Below are 14061 nucleotides of genomic sequence, written 5' to 3'. Positions count from 1 at the left end.
TAATGGGACACCTCAGAGGAAGGGAGTTCTTGAAATTGATACTCTGAATGCCATATTGGCTCAGAATAAAATATTGACTCGCAAGTCAATATAATTTCTCAGAGTCTGAATGTATTGCAAGCTGCATCCTACAGTACTAAAGAAGCATCTTCTGAGGAAGAAGCTTATGATCCTAAGAACCCTGCAATAGCAGAGGTGAATTACATGGGAGAACCCTATGGAAACACCTATAATTACTCATGGAAAAATCATCTAAATTTCTCATGGAAGGATCAACAAAAGCCTCAACAACGCTTTAATAATGGTGGAAGCCTTTGAGGAACCAAAGGAATCTGAGGCTCATCTAGAGACCATAGAGATTCCATTGAACCTCCTTTTACCATTCATGAGCTCTGATGACTATTAATCTTCTGAAGAAGATGAAGACATTGTTTAAGGGCAAGTTGCGCAGTATTTAGGAGCAATCATGAAGCTGAATACCAAACTATTTGGTAATGAGACTTGGGAGGACGAGCCTCCATTGCTCATTAATGAACTGAATATCTGGGTTCAGCACACTTTACCTTAAAAGAAATAGGATCCTGGTAAATTCCTAATTCCCTGTAACATAGGCACCATGACCTTTGAGAAGGCTCTGTGTGACCTGGGGTCAGGCATAAACTTAATGCCACTCTCTGTAATGGAGAAACTAGGAATCTTTGAGGTACAGGTTGCCAAATTCTCATTAGAGATGGCAGACAAATCCATAAAACAGGCTTATGGACTAGTAGAGGACGTGTTAGTAAAGGTTGAAGGTCTTTACATCCCTGCTGATTTCATAATCCTAGACACTGGGAAGGATGAGGATGAATCCATCATCTTTGGAAGACCTTCCTAGCCACAGCAAAAGCTGTGTTTGATGTGGACAGAGGAGAGTTGGTCCTTCAACTGAATGAGGACTACCTTGTATTTAAGACTCAAGGTTCTCCTTCTGTAACCATGGAGAGGAAGCATGAAAAGCTTCTCTCACTGCAGAGTCAACCAAAGCCCCCACAGTCAAACTCTAAGTTTGGTGTTGAACCCCCACATTCAAACTCTAAGTTTGATGTTGGGAGGTCCCAACAATGCTCTAAACATCTGTGAGGCTCCATGAGAGCTCACTGTCAAGCTATTGACATTAAAGAAGCGCTTGTTGGGAGGCAACCCAATGTTATTTAATTATATCTATTTATTTTCCATTGCTATTTTATGTTTTCTTTAGGTTGATGATCATGTGAAGTCACAAAAACTACTGAAAAATCAAAAACAGAATGAAAAACAGCATTAAAAATAGCTCACCCTGGAAGAAGAGCTTACTGGCGTTTAAACGCCAGTAAGAAGCATCAAACTGGCATTTAACGCCAGAAAGAAGCATCAAGCTGGTGTTAAACACCAGAAAAAAGCACCAGACTGGCGTTTAACGCCAGAACAGAGCATGGAATTGGCGTTTAACGCCAGAAACAAGCAGCAAACTGGCGTTTAACGCCATACATGCATTCTAAGGGCGTTTTGCACGCCTAAATGGAGCAGGGATGCTAAGTCCTTGACCCCTCTGGATCTGTGGACCCCACAGAATCCCCACCTACCCCACCTCTTCTTCTCTCCTCTTCAAACCTTTTCATAACTCTCTTCCCCAAATACCCTTTACCAATCACCTCCATATCTCTTCCCCAAATACCCTTAACCACTCATATCCATCCACTCTTCCCCATAAACCCCACCTACCTCCAAAATTCAAATTCTTTTCCCTTCCAAACCCAACCTTAATGGCCGAAACCTACCCTTCCCCCCACCCCTATATAAACCCCTCTACACTACTCCATTTTCACACATTACAACCACAACTTTTTCCCATTGGCCGAATACACCTTCTCCCTCCATCTCCTCCATTTTCTTCTTCTTCTACTACTTCCTTTCTTCTTTTACTCGGGGATGAGCAAACCTTTTAAGTTTGGTGTGGTAAAAGCATTTCTTTTTGTTTTTTCATAACCATTAATGGCACCTAAGGCCAGAGAAACCTCAAGAAAGAGGAAAGGGAAGGCAATTGCTTCCACCTCTGAGTCATGGAAGATGGAAAGATTCATCTCAAAGGTCCATCAAGACCACTTCAATGAAGTTGTGGCCAAGAAAAAGGTGATCCCTAAGGTCCCTTTTAAGCTCAAAAAGAGCGAATATCCAGAGATTCGATAAGAGATTAGAAGAAGAGGATGGGAAGTTCTCTCTAATCCTATTCAACAAGTCGGGATCTTAATGGTTCAAGAGTTCTATGCAAACGCATGGATCACTAGGAACCATGATCAAAGTAGGAACCCGAATCCAAATAATTGGCTTACAATGGTTCGGGAAAAATACTTAGATTTCAGTGCAGAAAATGTAAGGTTGGCGTTCAACTTGCCAATGATGCAAGAAAATGCACACCCCTACACTAGAAGGGTCAACTTTGATCAAAGGTTGGATGATGAGAGAACTTTTGCGTGGTCTAGAAATTCGCAGATAAAGCCTCGTTGCAGGTATAGCTTCTAAACCAACAAAAGTCCTTTCATACAAACGTTTTGGTTGTCACAAGTAACAAACCCCTAAATAAATTGATAATCGAAGTATTTAAATCTCGGGTCATCTTCTCAAGGAACTGCAGGGAAGTATGTTCTTATTATTGGTTATGAAGATTGTAAATTGGGGTTTTGAAAGTAGGGAGCAAGTAATTTAAATTGCAATTAAAATAAGTAAATGACTGTAAAATAAATAAATAACTGTAAAACACACTTTTGGTAAGGTATGAAAAATTGGAAGTCCTATCCTAGTTATCCTTATCAATGGAGATGAGAATTGAATCTTAATCCCACTTAGTTAGCCTTTACTAAAGCAAGGGAAGATCAAGTGGATTAATTAGTCTGACCTTCAGGTTCAAGTCAATTCCTAAGAAAGGACCGGAATTATTAAAGTTCAATTCAATTAGCAAAGATAACAATTATCGATCACGTTGAGTTTGATAACTCCTGAGTTACTGATTTCTTAACCAAGACCAAGAGGGGAAAAGTAAATCTACTAGAATAAAAATGTCTTTAGATTGGAAGCAATAGTAACATAAATAAAAGAGAGCAGTAATAAACTAAAATACCTCAAATAACATTAATTAAAAGAATCATCTGTAACATAGAAAAGTTCATAAGTTAAATTGGGAAGATAATAAATTAAAAGAAAAATTGAACCTGATAAAAAGAAACAATCCTGAAAGCAAAGAAATCCTAAATCCTAATCCTAAGAACTACATCTAAAACTAAAAATTATGAATTGTGAGCTGGTTATTATGAATGAATGGATTTCCCCACTTTATAGCCTCTAATCTGTGTTTTCTGGGCCCCAAATTGGGTCGAAAAAAGCCCAGAAATTGCTGGAGAAGAAAACTGCCACGCTGATTTTTGAAACTGCGACGCGCCCGTGTGGAGCGCGCGTTCGCGTCATCTAGCGTCAGGGAAACTATGACATATTATATATCAAATCGAAGCCTCGGACGTTAGCTTTCAAACGCAATTGGAACCGCGTCGTTTGGATCTCTGTAGCTAAAGTTATAGCCGTTTGAGTGTGAAGAGGTCAGGCTGGACAGCTTAGCAATTTCTCCAACTTCTTGTATTCCTTCCACTTTTGCATGCTTCCTTTCCATCCTCTGAGCCAATCCTGCCCTGTAATCTCTGAAATCACTTAACACGCATATCAAGGCATATAATGGTAATAAGAGAGGATTTAAACATAGGAAAATTAAGGCCAAAGAAACATGTTTTCAATCAAAGCACATAATTAGGAAGGCAAATGTAAAACCATGCAAATAGTATGAATAAGTGGGTGAAGAGTTGATAAAAATCACTCAATTGAGCACAAGATAAACCATGAAATAGTAATTTATCAACCTCCACCTCCAACTGATGCTTTTCTCCAAGGATTGTGCTGATGGACTTGTTTGTCTCCCTATGTAAACGTCTTCCGGTTCCTTTCCGGGTGGCCATCCTGAAAGAAAAAAGGGAAGAAAAGTAACCCAGAAGTAAAGATAAGAAAATAAATGAAGTATGGGTGGGTTAATGCCAATTGATAAGGGTCTCATTTACATGAAAGCTTCAACATGTACGTGAAAAAATAATAGAAGCACATGGCATACCAATGGTGCAGAATTTGCAACAATGGGGAAAAGAGTGGGGAAGGAGAGATAATATAAATTTATGTCAATGCAAAAGTAATACAGATATAAAAGATTGACATTGATTTAAATAATATTACCCAATCAGAATAAAACAAGTCACTAAGCACCCAAAATAATTCAAGAGAAGATGCAACAGTTAAATAAGAAAATTTTAACACCAAAGGAAAAATAATGAATTTAGAAAAGAAAATAAAGATATGCACAAAGTTAAGATGCAATGAATGAAATATGCAAATAAATTAAGTAAAATAAAATGAAAGATAAGAAGAATGGAAAAGGAAAGAAGGGAAGAAGAAGTAAGTAAAAAAGAAGGGAGGAAAAATTAGGATTGGGGAAGAAAAGATAAGATTTTTTGCGCTAATTTGGATAAGCTGTGCGGCGCAGGCGACGCGGACGCGTGAGTGACGCGTTCGCGCGGATAGCGCTTTCATGAAGTGACGCGGACGCGTGGGTCACGCTTTCACGTGGAGTGATTTGTGCCATTAGCGCGAGGGCAGCCTCGCGGTCGCGCAACTCTCTGTTTTAAATGTATTTTGCCAAAAATTTGGGTGACGCGGTCGCGTCGTTGACGCAATCGCGTGGATGGCCTTTTTTTGAAAACGACGCGGCCGCGTGGGGAACGCGTTCGCGTAGGAGGGCTTGGGCATCCAGCACGAGTCCGGCCCCATTCCAGCCCAACATTCTGCCATCCACCCCTTTTTACGTCGATTTTGGAGAACGCGTTCGCGTGGGTGACGCGGACGCGTGTGAGGCATTTTCCCGTATGACGCGGACGCATCAGCGACGCGGTTGCGTGGAGCAATTTGTGCCAAAGGCATGCCTCCAGCCACGCTTTCACATGACTCTTTGTTCAATTTCTTTTCTTCCCAATGCACTGGTGATGCGGACGCGTCGGCGACGCTGTCGCGTCGCGTGCGAAATTTTTTTTTATTTTTAAATCATATAGTATGCAGAATGCAATGCTAATATGAATGTTATGCAAAACTCCAGGTTCAATACAATAAAATAAAATAAAACTCGAAAACGAATAAAACTAAATAAAAATAAAAAAAGGAACGATCATACCATGGTGGGTTGTCTCCCACCTAGCACTTTTAGTTAAAGTCCTTAAGTTGGACATTTGGTGAGCTCCCTATTATGGTGGCTTATGCTTGTATTCATCCAGGAACTGCCACCAATGCTTGGACTTTCAATGGCCTCCGGGGTCCCAAACTAGGCGCAGAAAGCCTTCAAGCAAGTTAAAGCAAGTGACAAGGCCCCAAGAGTGTTGATTGCCAGAATGAATTCTGGGGTCCCAAACCTTGCTTTTGCACCCGTCTTCTTGTTGAGCAATATTGTTCCATCCGGGTGGCAGGCAATCTGAATTCTCACTAAGGTGGCCAAACAACTTCCTAGACCCATTCAGTTAAGCTCTACACCAACCTTTGCGTGTAAACTTAAAACTTCCAACCATAATGAACCTTGCAGGACAAAATTTACCACTGACCATCTTCCTCTTACTCTTAATGCCACAAAGAGCTCTAAGCTGACCATCCGTCTCTAGTAGCCCATATTCAAGTGGAATTAAAAAGCTAAGGGATATGAATTTTACCCACTTGAATGTTGTGAAGAATGATGGCAACTTAGGGGGAGGGTTTCTAATGAACTTGCAAGCTCCACTCCTTTGTGTTCTTCTTTGACAACTACCACCTCTTTGCAAGCTTCTTCAATATCAACCTCTTCCTCTTGATAGCTTTCTTCCAATTCAATCTCTTCTTTATTGTTTACCAAGGGCATGGGAGGTTGTGCTTCTTCTTCCTTAATCTCCATCTCTTGACCAACCTCTTCCAAGTCTTCAACTATGATATGCCTTGGAGGTTGTACACCCTCCTCAACATCAAATGCTACCGTCTTGGAAGGAGGTTCTATGTCTTGACTTTCCCATGGAGGTTCAGCATCTCCTAAGTCTTCAACCAATTCTTCTTCTTCGATAATTACAGCTTCCTCCACTTGTTCCAGCACAAAAGTATGTTCCTCATTGTCCATTGGAGTTTCTAGTGTCTCTTTTATGCTACGCTCTTTTATTGATTCTCCACATGTAGCCATGGGAGCACTTTGAGTGTCTGAGCGTTGGGAAGCTAATCGACTTATCGCTTGATTTAGTTGATATAGAGTTGCATGAAATTGATCTACTATTTTCTTGAGACGATCCGTTGATTCTTGTTCCGCTTGGGTATCATAAGTAGGACCATAAGGCTCTTGGATTGATGGATATGGATATGGTGCATATGGAGGTGGTGGTTCTTGAGAGTAATTGGGTTGGAATTGGGGTGGTTCTATATATGGTTCACATGGTTCATAAGGTGGTTGGTATGGTGGATGAGGGTTAGGATCATATGAGGGTGTTTGGTGGTAAGGGGCTTGTGAGTATGGTGGTCCAAAATGATGTTGAGGAGGTGGGTCATAGGTATATGATGGGGGTCCACCATATCTATCGTCTTGGTATGCACCTCGGAATGGCTCTTGACTATAGCAGTTAGGTGGGTGTTGGTTGTCACGGAAGGGTCCACCATAACTGTTGTTTTGACATGCATTGTGGAATGGTCGTGGTCTATGGAGGGTGTTGTTACCTAAAGGGTTGATCAGATCCTCGTGGCTCCTTCCATCTCTGATTGTTTTGACCTTGATGCATGTTCCTGTTATAATTTCCATTCCTTGCAACAGCATTGGAACCAAACTCAAAGCGAGAGGGGTGAGAACTCATAATAGTAAATAAAAATTAAAAACGAAAATAAAACAAATTTTAAATTAAAAGGTTATTGAAATTTAAATTTTTGAATTTGAAAATTAAATTTTAAAATTTAAAAATTAAATTTTTAAATTTAAAATTTGAAATTTAAATATTGAATTTTGAAATTTGATTTTTGAAATAAGATAAGATAAGATTTTGAAAAAGATATGATTTTTTTTTGAAAAAGATTTGAATTTTGAAATTTAAATTTTGAAATTTTAAATTTTGAAATTTGAAATTTTAATTTTAAATTTTTAAATTTGAACTTTGAAAATTGAAATTTGAAATTTGAGTTTTAAATTTTTGAATTTTTGAATTTAATGAGAAAAGAGAAAAACAATAAAATGACACCAAACTTAAAATTTTTAGATCAAAACGAAGAAAACAACTAAGAACAACTTGAAGGTCAAGATGAACACGAAGAACAAATTTTAAAAAAAAAATTTAATAACTAAATAAAACCAATAACCTCTTAATTTATGAAAAAGCAAAAATAAAAACCAAAAATAAAAATAAACAAGCAGAAAGTAAATATTTACAATAACCAATAATAAGGCACACGTTTGCAATTCCCTAGCAACGGCGCCATTTTGATGAGAGAACTTTTGCATGGTCTAGAAATTCGCAAATAAAGCCTCATTGCAGGTATAGCTTCTAAACCAACAAAAGTCCTTTCATACAAACATTTTGGTTGTCACAAGTAATAAACCCCTAAATAAATTGATAACCGAAGTATTTAAACCTCGGGTCGTCTTCTCAAGGAACTGCAGGGAAGTATGTTCTTATTATTGGTTATGAAGATTGTAAATTGGGGTTTTGAAAGTAGGGAGCAAGTAATTTAAATTGCAATTAAAATAAGTAAATGACTGTAAAATAAATAAATAACTGTAAAACACACTTTTGGTAAGGTATGAAAAATTGGAAGTCCTATCCTAGTTATCCTTATCAATGGAGATGAGAATTGAATCTTAATCCCACTTAGTTAGCCTTTACTAAAGCAAGGGAAGATCAAGTGGATTAATTAGTCTGACCTTCAGGTTCAAGTCAATTCCTAAGAAAGGACCAGAATTATTAAAGTTCAATTCAATTAGCAAAGATAACAATTATCGATCACGTTGAGTTTGATAACTCCTGAGTTACTGATTTCTTAACCAAGACCAAAAGGGGAAAAGTAAATCTACTAGAATAAAAATGTCTTTAGATTGGAAGCAATAGTAACATAAATAAAAGAGAGCAGTAATAAACTAAAATACCTCAAATAACATTAATTAAAAGAATCATCTGTAACATAGAAAAGTTCATAAGTTAAATTGGGAAGATAATAAATTAAAAGAAAAATTGAACCTGATAAAAAGAAACAATCCTGAAAGCAAAGAAATCCTAAATCCTAATCCTAAGAACTACATCTAAAACTAAAAATTATGAATTGTGAGCTGGTTATTATGAATGAATGGATTTTCCCACCTTATAGCCTCTAATATGTGTTTTCTGGGCCCCAAATTGGGTCGAAAAAAGCCCAGAAATTGCTGGAGAAGAAAACTGCCACGCTGATTTTTGAAACTGCGACGCGTCCGCGTGGAGCGCGCGTTCGCGTCATCTAGCGTCAGGGAAACTATGACATATTATATATCAAATCGAAGCCTCAGACGTTAGCTTTCAAACGCAATTGGAACCGCGTCGTTTGGATCTCTGTAGCTAAAGTTATAGCTATTTGAGTGTGAAGAGGTCAGGCTGGACAGCTTAGCAATTTCTCCAACTTCTTGTATTCCTTCCACTTTTGCATGCTTCCTTTCCATCCTCTGAGCCAATCCTGCCCTGTAATCTCTGAAATCACTTAACACGCATATCAAGGCATCTAATGGTAATAAGAGAGGATTTAAACATAGGAAAATTAAGGCCAAAGAAACATGTTTTCAATCAAAGCACATAATTAGGAAGGCAAATGTAAAACCATGCAAATAGTATGAATAAGTGGGTGAAGAGTTGATAAAAATCACTCAATTGAGCACAAGATAAACCATGAAATAGTAATTTATCAACCTCCATACACTTAAACATTAGCATGTCCTCATAATAAGCTCAAGAGAAGCTATAAAGAAGTGAAGAGGAATGATAGAGAGTATGCAATGCAACCTATCTATGTGAATGCAACTACATGCAAAATGCTTTTACTTACTTGGTTAAGAGTAAATAGGTTCTTCCAGACAAACATAAGTTAGATTCCACTAATTTAAATCATACAATAAAAGACAAGTAAACTTGTAAGAAAACAGCTTATGAAAGCAAGGAACATAGAATCAAGCATTGAACCCTTACTGGTAGTGTATATCACTCTAACTCTCAAGTGTCTAGGGTAATTCACTCTACTCTTCTCTAGTCATGCTTTCTAAACTTTGTTCTTCATCTAACCAATCAACAAATATTTAATGTACCAATGCAAACATCATGAGGTCTTTTTAGGGTTGTAATGGGGCTGAGGTAAAGGTAAGGATATATGTATGGCCAAGTGAGCTTTATAAAGTGAATCTTTGATTAGTCTAAAATCTCACCTAACATATACATACTTTATACAATTTTAAAATACTAGGTAGCTACCCAAATTTTTCCCACTTTTGTATTACATGCTCATGTATCAAACTTATTTTTGAATTTTTGTCCCATGTGCATTGATTCTTTTTATTTTGCATTTGGGATAATATTATTTTTCTTCTTTTCTTCTCTTTTTTTGTATCCCCTTATTTAATTACTTAATATATATTTTTCTTCTCTTTTTTTTTTCTCTTTTTAATGTACATGGTAATTTAATTATTTTGATTTCACATGAGCATGCTTCCCAAATTTTCAAATAATTTAATTCCCTACTTTTTCAGGTCATCCCATGTTCCCATAAAATTTTTCACACTTAAATTATACACAATCCCTATCTTAAACTAACTAAAGATTCAATTGGGATATTTAATTATTTTTTTGCTTAAGGCTAGTGATGTGGTTATAGAACAGAATAAATGGGGATAAAAATGATCAAAAGTGGCTAACAATGGTGATGTAAAAGGTAGGCTTATTTGGGATAAGTGAGCTAATAACAAATAATGGCCTCAATCATATGCACGCATGTAAATATATTAAATATTAGACATATAGAATGGAACAAAATCTAGATTGCAGTTATAGAGAAGTGAACACACAAGAATAAATATTATGGTTAAATAATGTAACCATATAAATAAGCTCAAAATCTCATAGGTTGTGTGTTCTTTGGCTCAAAAATCATGTTCCAAATACAACTTCAAACAAATTTAACACATAAAATTTTTTTTATTTTTAATTTAAATTAGTGAAATACTATAAAAATTTCTTGAAAAAGAAAATATTACTTCAACCAAGTAGTAAATAAATGCATAAAATCAAATAAACATGCAATTAAACATGCAAATGCAACAATGAACTAACAAATAAAGTAAAATATTGGTGTTTGAGAAGAGAATAACTAACCCATGGAGATCGGTATCGACTTCCCCACACTTAAAGATTGCACCGTCCTCGGTGCATGCTAAGATGTACAAGTGGACGGGTCTCTCCAACTGATGCTTTTCTCCAAGGATTGTGCTGATGGACTTGTTTGTCTCCCTATGTAAACGTCTTCCGGTTCCTTTCCGGGTGGCCATCCTGAAAGAAAAAGGGAAGAAAAGTAACCCAGAAGTAAAGATAAGAAAATAAATGAAGTATGGGTGGGTTAATGCCAATTGATAAGGGTCTCATTTACATGGAAGCTTCAACATGTACGTGAAAAAATAATAGAAGCACATGGCATACCAATGGTGCAGAATTTGCAACAATGGGGAAAAGAGTGGGGAAGGAGAGATAATAAATAAATGACTGTAATTTAAAATAAGTAAATGACTGTAAAATAAATAAATAACTGTAAAACACACTTTTGGCAAGGTATGAAAAATTGGAAGTCCTATCCTAGTTATCCTTATCAATGGAGATGAGAATTGAATCTTAATCCCACTTAGTTAGCCTTTACTAAAGCAAGGGAAGATCAAGTGGATTAATTAGTCTGACCTTCAGGTTCTAGTCAATTCCTAAGAAAGGACCGGAATTATTGAAGTTCAATTCAATTAGCAAAGATAACAATTATCGATCACGTTGAGTTTGATAACTCCTGAGTTACTGATTTTTTAACCAAGACCAAAAGGGGAAAAGTAAATCTACTGGAATAAAAATGTCTTCAGATTGGAAGCAACAGTAACATAAATAAAAGAGAGCAGTAATAAACTGAAATATCTCAAATAAAATTAATTAAAAGAATCATCTGTAACATAGAAAAGTTCATAAGTTAAATTGGGAAGATAATAAATTAAAAAGAAAATTGAACCTGATAAAAAGAAACAATCCTGAAAGCAAAGAAATCCTAAATCCTAATCCTAAGAGAGAGGAGAGAACCTCTCTCTCTAAGAACTACATCTAAAACTTAAAATTATGAATTGTGAGCTGGTTATTATGAATGAATGGATTCTCCCACTTTATGCCTCTAATATGTGTTTTCTGGGCCGCAAATTGGGTCGAAAACAGCCCAAAAATCGCTGGAGAAGAAAACTGCCACGCTGATTTTTGGAAATGCGACGCGTCCGCGTGGAGCGCGTGTTCGCGTCACCTAGCGTCAGGGAAACTATGGCATATTATATATCAAATCGAAACCCCAGATATTAGCTTTCCAACGCAACTGGAACCGCATCGTTTGGACCTCTGTAGCTAAAGTTATAGCCGTTTGAGTGCGAAGAGGTCAGGCTGAACAGCTTAGCAATTTCTCTAACTTCTTGTATTCCTTCCACTTTTGCATGCTTCCTTTCCATCCTCTGAGCCATTCCTGCCCTGTAATCTTTGAAATCACTTAACACGCATATCAAGGCATCTAATGGTAATAAGAGAGGATTTAAACATAGGGAACTTAAGGCCAAAGAAACATGTTTTCAATCAAAGCACATAATTAGGAAGGCAAATGTAAAACCATGCCAATTGTATGAATAAGTGGGTGAAGAGTTGATAAAAACCACTCAATTGAGCACATGATAAACCATGAAATAGTGATTTATCATTGGACCAAGTCCTCATGGACATATGTGTGGAAGGACCTCAATGGAAAGTTGACTCAAGAGGCAAACCGGTTCAATTGAGAAGACCGGACCTTAAGCCTGTAGCTAGAGGATGGTTGGAGTTCATTCAACGCTCAATTATTCCTACTAGCAACCGGTCTGAAGTTACTGTAGACCGGGCCATCATGATCCATAGTATCATGATTGGGGAGGAAGTGGAAGTTCATGAGATTATACTTCAAGAATTCTACAAGGTGGCTGACAAGTCCTCCACTTCGGCAAGGTTAGCCTTTCCTCACCTCATTTGTCACCTCTGCAATTCAGCTGGAATTGACATAGAGGGAGACATCCTCATTGATGACGACAAGCCCATCACCAAGAAAAGGATGGAGCAAACAAGAGATCATGGACCTCAACAAGAGTATGAGGAAATTCCTCACCATGAAATTCCTGGGATGCCTCAAGGGATGCACTTCCCTCCACAAAACTATTGGGAGCAAATCAACACTTTCCTAGGAGAATTAAGTTCCAACATGGGACAACTAAGGATGGAGCACCAAGAGCACTCCATCATCCTCTATGAGATTAGAGAAGATCAAAGAGCTATGAGGGAGGAGCAACAAAGACAAGGAAGAGACATAGAGAAGCTCAAGAACACCATTGGTTCTTCAAGAGGAAGAAGACGCCACCCTCACTAAGGTGGATCCGTTCCTTAATCTCCTTGTTCTTATTCTTTTGTTTTTCGTTTACTGTGCTTTATGTTTATTTATGTTTGTGTCTTTATTACATGATCATTAGTGTTTAAGTGTCTATGTCTTAAAGCTATGAATGTCCTATGAATCCATTACCTCTCTTAAATAAAAACTGTTCTAAAAACAAAAGAACAAGAAGTACATGGTTTTGAATTCATCCTTGAAATTAGTTTAATTATTTTGATGTGGTGACAATACTTTTTGTTTTCTGAATGAATGCTTGAACAGTGCATATGTCTTTTGAATTTGTTGTTTATGAATGTTAAAATTGTTGGCTCTTGAAGAATAATGAAAAAAGGAGAAATGTTATTTGATAATCTGAAAAATCATATAATTGATTCTTGAAGCAAGAAAAAGCAGTGAAGAACAAAGCTTGCAGAAAAAAAAAGAAAAAAGAAAGAAAAAAATTGGCAAAAAAAATTTTAAATTATAAAGAAAAAGAAAAAGAAAAAGCAAGCTGGTGCACGAAATTGTGATGTCCAGGCTCAAACAATCCCTGGTAATGGCTCCAAAGCTTGGTGCTCTGATTTTAATTCATAATTTGTCACAACTTCGATACAACTAACCAGCAAGTGCACTGGGTCGTCCAAGTAATACCTTACGTGAGTAAGGGTCGAATCCCACGGAGATTGTTGGTATGAAGCAAGCTATGGTCACCTTGTAAATCTCAGTCAGGCAGATATAAAGTGATAATGGTGCTTTCGAATATTATATTAAAATAGAGATAGAGATACTTATGTAAATCATTGGTAGGAATTTCAGATAAGCGAATGGAGATGCTTTTCGTTCCTCTGAACCTCTGCTTTCCTACTATCTTCATCCCATCTGTCTTACTCCTTTCCACCAAGCACATGGTTAGGGATAGCTTGGTTTAGCCGCTTAGACCAGGATTTTATTCCTTTAGGCCCTCCTATCCACTGATGCTCAAAGCCTTGGGATCCCCTTTTCCTTTTTATTTGCCCTTGCCTTTTGGTTTTAAGGGTTATTGGCTTTTTCTGCTTGCTTTTTCTTTTTCTTTCTATTTTTTTTTTCGCCTATTTTTTTTTTCTTTCTCTTTTTTTTTTTCCTGCAAGCTTTGTTTTTTTGCTGCTTTTTCTTGCTTCAAGAATCATTTTTATGATTTTTCAGATTATCAAATAACATGTCTCCTAGTCATCATTCTTTCAAGAGCCAACATATTTAACATTCTTAAACAACAACTTCAAAAGACATATGCACTGTTCAAGCATACAA

The sequence above is a fragment of the Arachis ipaensis genome, chromosome B06 (genome assembly GCF_000816755.2).
Source record: "Arachis ipaensis cultivar K30076 chromosome B06, Araip1.1, whole genome shotgun sequence".
NCBI lineage: Eukaryota > Viridiplantae > Streptophyta > Magnoliopsida > Fabales > Fabaceae > Arachis > Arachis ipaensis.
This window is presented reverse-complemented; position numbering follows the sequence as displayed.